The following is a 6,000-nucleotide window of genomic DNA, read 5'->3' as shown; positions in this document are numbered from 1 at the left end:
GTTCTCGTCTCTTTCTTATGAGCAGGAACAAGGAAAAAGGCATTCTTGTTGAAGCTGATCAAGAATCTGAAAGGACTCTGAAAAGGAAACTAAGAGAAGCTAAATTACAACAATCCAGAGACAACCTCATTGAAAATTTCGAACAAGTAAAGGAGATGGCAGCCGAACCCAACAACAATAATGCAAGGAGAATGCTTGGTGACTTTACTGCACCAAATTCCAATTTACATGAAAGAAGCATCTCCATCCCTGCCATTGGAGCAAACAACTTTGAGCTGAAACCTCAATTAGTTTCTCTGATGCAGCAGAACTGCAAGTTTCATGGACTTCCATCCGAAGATCCTTTTCAGTTCTTAACTGAATTCTTGTAGATATGTGATACTGTTAAGACTAATGGAGTAGATCCTGAAGTCTACAGGCTCATGCTTTTCCCTTTTGCTGTAAGAGACAGAGCTAGAGTATGGTTGGACTCTCAACCTAAGGATAGCCTGAACTCTTGGGATAAGCTGGTCAAGGCTTTCTTAGCCAAGTTCTTTCCTCCTCAAAAGCTGAGCAAGCTTAGAGTGGATGTTCAGACCTTCAGACAGAAAGAAGGTGAATCCCTCTATGAAGCTTGGGAGAGATACAAAGGATTGACCAAAAAGTGTCTTTCTGACATGCTTTCAGAATGGACCATCCTGGACATATTCTATGATGGTCTGTCTGAATTAGCTAAAATGTCATTGGATACCTCTGCAGGTGGATCCATTCACCTAAAGAAAACGCCTGCAGAAGCTCAAGAACTCATTGACATGGTTGCTAATAACCAGTTCATGTACACTTCTGAGAGGAATCCTGTGAGTAATGGGACGCCTATAAAGAAGGGAGTTCTTGAAATTGATACTCTGAATGCCATATTGGCTCAGAATAAAATATTGACTCAGCAAGTCAATATGATTTCTCAGAGTCTGAATGGAATGCAAGCTGCATCCAACAGTACTCAAGAGGCACCTTCTGAAGAAGAGGCCTATGATCCTGAGAACCCTGCAATAGCAGAGGTAAATTACTTAGGTGAACCTTATGGAAACACCTATAACTCATCATGGAGAAATCATCCAAATTTCTCATGGAAAGATCAACAAAAACCTCAACAAGGCTTTAATAATGGTGGAAGAAACAGGTTTAGCAGTAGCAAGCCTTTTCCATCATCCACTCAGCAACAAACAGAGAACTCTGAACAAAATACCTCTAATTTAGCAAACTTAGTCTCTGATCTATCTAAGGCCACTGTGAGTTTCATGAATGAAACAAGGTCTTTCATTAGAAATTTGGAAGCACAAGTGGGCCAGCTGAGTAAAACAATCACTGAAATCCCTCCTAGTACTCTCCCAAGCAATACAGAAGAAAATCCAAAAGGAGAGTGCAAGGCCATTGAATTAATCACCATGGCCGAACCTGTAAGGGAAGGAGAGGACGTGAATCCCAAGGAGGAAGACCTCCTGGGACGTCCAGTGATCAATAAGGAGTTTCCCTCTGAGGAACCAAAGGAACCTGAGGTTCATCCAGAGACCATAGAGATTTCATTAAACCTCCTTATGCCATTCATGAGCTCTGATGAGTATTCCTCTTCTGAAGAGAATGAGGATGTTACTGAGGAGCAAGTCACCAAGTACCTTGGTGCAATCATGAAGCTGAACGCCAAATTATTTGGTATTGAGACTTGGGAAGATGAACCTCCCTTGTTCACCAATGAACTAAGTGATGTGGATCAACTGTCATTACCTCAGAAGAAACAGGATCCTGGAAAGTTCGTAATACCTTGTACCATAGGCAACATGATCTTTGAAAAGGCTCTGTGTGACCATGGTTCAGGGATAAACCTTTTGCCCCTCTCTGTAATAGAGAAACTGGGAATCTATGGGGTGCAGGCTTCTAAAATCTCATTAGAGATGGTAGAAAATTCAAGAAAACAGGCTTATGGACAAGTAGAGGACGTGTTAGTAAAGGTTGAAGTCCTTTACATCCCTGCTGATTTCATAGTCCTAGATACTGGGAAGGATGAGGATGAATTCATCATCCTTGGAAGACCCTTCCTAGCCACAGCAAGAGCTGTGATTGATGTTGACAGATGTGAATTAGTCCATCAATTGAATGTGGACTCCCTTGTGTTTACAACTCAAGGTTATCCTTCTGTAAACATGGAGAGGAAGCATAAAAAGCTTCTCTCAGAACAGAGTCAACCAGAGCCCCCACTGTCAAACTCTAAGTTTGGTGTTGGGAGGCCACAACCAAACTCTAAGTTTGGTGTTGAACTCCCATATCCAAACTCTATGTTTGGTGTTGGGAAGTCTCAACAATGCTCTGAACATCTGTGAGGCTCAATGAGAGCCCACTGTCAAGCTATTGTCAAGCTATCTAATTATATTTTTCTTGTTCTTTCATGTTTTATTAGGTTCATGATCATGTGGAGTCACAAAATAAATATAAAAATTGAAAACAGAATCAAAAGCAGCAGAAGAAAAATCACACCCTGGAGGAAGGCCTTACTGGCATTTAAACGCCAGTAAGAAGCATCTGGCTGGCGTTCAACGCCAGAACAGAGCATGGTTCTGGCGCTAAACGCCCAAAATGGGCAGCATCTGGGCGTTTGAATGCCAGAATTGCACCCTGGAGAAGAGCTGCAGCTGAACGCCCAGAACAAGCATGGTTCTGGTGTTCAACGCCAGAAATGGGCAACAAATGGGCGTTCAACGCCCAGAACAAGCACCAATCTGGCGCTGAACGCCTAGAGTTGTGTGCAAGGGCATTTTGCATGCCTAATTTGGTGCAAGGTTGTAAATCCTTGAACACCTCAAGATCTGTGGACCCCACAGGATCACCTCAGGATCTGTGGACCCCATAGGATCCCCACCTACCTCCACTCACTTCTTCTCACCCTTCTTTCACACAATCACATAAACACTCTTCCCCAAAACTCTTCACCAATCACCTCAATCTCTCTTCCCTATCACCACTTCACCACTCACATCCATCCACTCTTCCCCATAAACCTACCTCATAAACTCCACCTACCTTCAAAATTCAAAATCAATTTCCCACCCAACCCACCCTAAATGGCCGAACCTAACCCCCCTCTCTTCCCTATATAAAGCCCTCCATTCTTCCTCATTTCCACACAACACAACCCTCTCTTCTCTTCTTGGCCGAATACACCTCTCCCCCTCTTCTCCATATTTTCTTCTTCTTCATCATCTTTTCTTTCTTCTCTTGCTCGAGGGCGAGCAATATTCTAAGTTTGGTGTGGCAAAAGAATAAGCTTTTTGTTTTTCCATTACCATTGATGGAACCTAAGACCGGAGAATCCTCTAGAAATGGGAAAGGGAAGACAAAAGCTTCCACCTCCGAGTCATGGGAGATGGAAAGATTCATCTCCAAAGTTCATCAAGACCACTTCTATGATGTTGTGGCCAAGAAGAAGGTGATCCCTGAGGTCCCTTTCAAGCTCAAGAAGAATGAGTATCCGGAGATCCGACATGAAATCCAAACAAGAAGTTGGAAAGTTCTAACAAAACCCATCCAACAAGTCGGCATCCTAATGGTTCAAGAGTTCTATGCCAATGCATGGATCACTAGGAACCATGATCAAAGTAAGAACCCGGACCCAAAGAATCATCTCACCATGGTTCGGGGGAAATACTTAGATTTTAGTCCGGAAAATGTGAGGTTGGCGTTTAACTTGCCTATAATGCAAGGAGATGCACACCCCTACCCTAGAAGGGTCAACTTTAATCAAAGGTTGGACCAAGTCCTCATGGACATATGTGTGGAAGGAGCTCAATGGAAGATTGACTCCAAAGGCAAGCCGGTTCAACTAAGAAGACTGGACCTTAAGCCTATAGCTAGAGGATGGTTGGAGTTCATTCAACGCTCAATCATTCCTACTAGCAACCGGTCTGAAGTTACTATAGACCGGGCCATCATGATCCATAGCATCATGATTGGAGAAGAGGTGGATGTTCATGAGATTATACCTCAAGAATTCTACAAGGTGGCTGACAAGTCCTCCACTATGGCAAGGTTAGCCTTTCCTCACCTCATCTGCCATCTATGTTACTCAGTTGGAGCTTTCATAAAAGGAGACATTCCCATTGAGGAAGAGAAGCCCATCTCTAAGAAAAGGATAGAGCAAGCAAGAGAGCCCATTCATGGATCTCAAGAGGTGCACGAAGCTCATCACCATGAGATTCCGGAGATGCCTCAAATGCATTTTCCTCCACAAAACCATTGGGAGCAAATCAACACCTCCCTAGGAGAATTAAGTTCCAACATGGGACAATTAAGGGTGGAACATCAAGAGCACTCCATCATCCTTCATGAAATAAGAGAAGATCAAAAAGCAATGAGGGAGGAGCAACAAAGACAAGGAAGAGACATAGAAGAGCTCAAGAACATCATTGGTTCCTCAAGAAGGAAACGCACCCATCACTAAGGTGGACTCATTCCTTGTTCTTACTTTCTCTGTTTTTCGTTTTCTCTATGTTAAGTGCTTATCTATGTTTGTGTCTTCATTACATGATCATTAGTATTTAGTAACTTTGTCTTAAAGTTATGAATGTCCTATGAATCCATCACCTCTCTTAAATGAAAACTGTTTTAATTCAAAAGAACAAGAAGTACATGAGTTTCAAACTTATCATTGAACTTAGTTTAATTATATTGATGTCGTGACAATGCTTCTTATTTTCTGAATGTATGCTTGAACAGTGCTTATGTCTTTTGAAGTTGTTGTTTAAGAATGTTAAATATGTTGGCTCTGTGTGACCTTGGTTCAGGAATAAACCTCATGCCCCTCTTTGTAATAGAGAAACTGGGAATCTATGGGGTGCAAGCTGCTAAAATCTCATTAGAGATGGCAGACAATTCAAGAAAACAGGCATATGGACAAGTAGAGGACGTGTTAGTAAAGGTTGAAGGCCTTTACATCCCTGGTGATTTCATAGTCCTGGATACTGGAAAGGAAGAGGATGAATCCATCATCCTAGGAAGACCTTTCCTGGCCACAGCAAGAGCTGTGATTGATGTTGACAGAGGTGAAATAGTCCTTCAATGGAATGAGGACTCCCTTGTGTTTAAAACTCAAGGATCTCCCTCTGCAACCATGGAGAGGAAGCAGAAAAAGCTTCTCTCAAAGCAGAGTCAACCAGAGCCCCCACAGTCAAACTCTAAGTTTGGTGTTGGGAGGCCACAACCAAACTCTAAGTTTGGTGTTGAACTCCCATATCCAAACTCTAAGTTTGGTGTTGGAGAGTCTCAACAAAGCTCTGCACATCTGTGAGGCTCCATGAGAGCCCACTGTCAAGCTATTGACATTAAAGAAGCACTTGTTGGGAGGCAACCCAATTTTTATTTATCTAACTATATTTTTCTTAGTTATAAGTCTTTATAGGTTCATGATCATGTGGAGTCACAAAATAAATATAAAAATTGAAAACGGAATCAAAAATAGCAGAAGAAAATCCACACCCTGGAGGAGCATCTGTCTGGCGTTCAGCGCTAGAACAGAGCATGGTTCTGGCGCTGAACGCCCAAAATGGGCAGCTTCTGGGCACTGAACGCCAGAACAGGCATGGTTCTGGCGTTCAACGCCAGAAATGGCACACAAATGGGCGTTGAACGCCCAAAATGGCCACCAACCTGGCGCTGAACGCCCAGAGTTGGGTGCAAAGGCATTTTTGCATGCCTAATGGGTGCAGGGATGTAAATCCTTGAACACCTCAGGATCTGTAGACCCCACAGGATCCACTCAGGATCTGTGGACCCCACAGGATCCACTCAAGATCTGTGGACCCCACAGGATCCCCACCTACCTCATCATCTCTCTTTCCATTCATGATCATCCCTTCTGTTTTCCATTCACCACTCACATCCATACATCCCAATTACCTACAAAATTCAATATCTTTTTCCCACCCAATCCCACCCATATGGCCGAATACACACATCCATCCATCTCCTCCATAT

The 6,000-nt window shown here is 43.0% G+C and overlaps 1 non-coding gene across 1 annotated transcript; it reads right to left on the bottom strand.

Moving 5' to 3' along the window:
- Positions 1-554: 554 nt before the first annotated feature.
- Positions 555-662, bottom strand: LOC112760347 (small nucleolar RNA R71). The gene has a single exon (XR_003180792.1). It is a non-coding gene; the product is annotated as a small nucleolar RNA R71 (small nucleolar RNA).
- Positions 663-6,000: the final 5,338 nt, after the last annotated feature.

The sequence above is a fragment of the Arachis hypogaea genome, chromosome 16 (assembly GCF_003086295.3).
Source record: "Arachis hypogaea cultivar Tifrunner chromosome 16, arahy.Tifrunner.gnm2.J5K5, whole genome shotgun sequence".
NCBI classification, from domain to species: Eukaryota; Viridiplantae; Streptophyta; class Magnoliopsida; order Fabales; family Fabaceae; genus Arachis; species Arachis hypogaea.
This window is presented reverse-complemented; position numbering and strand designations above follow the sequence as displayed.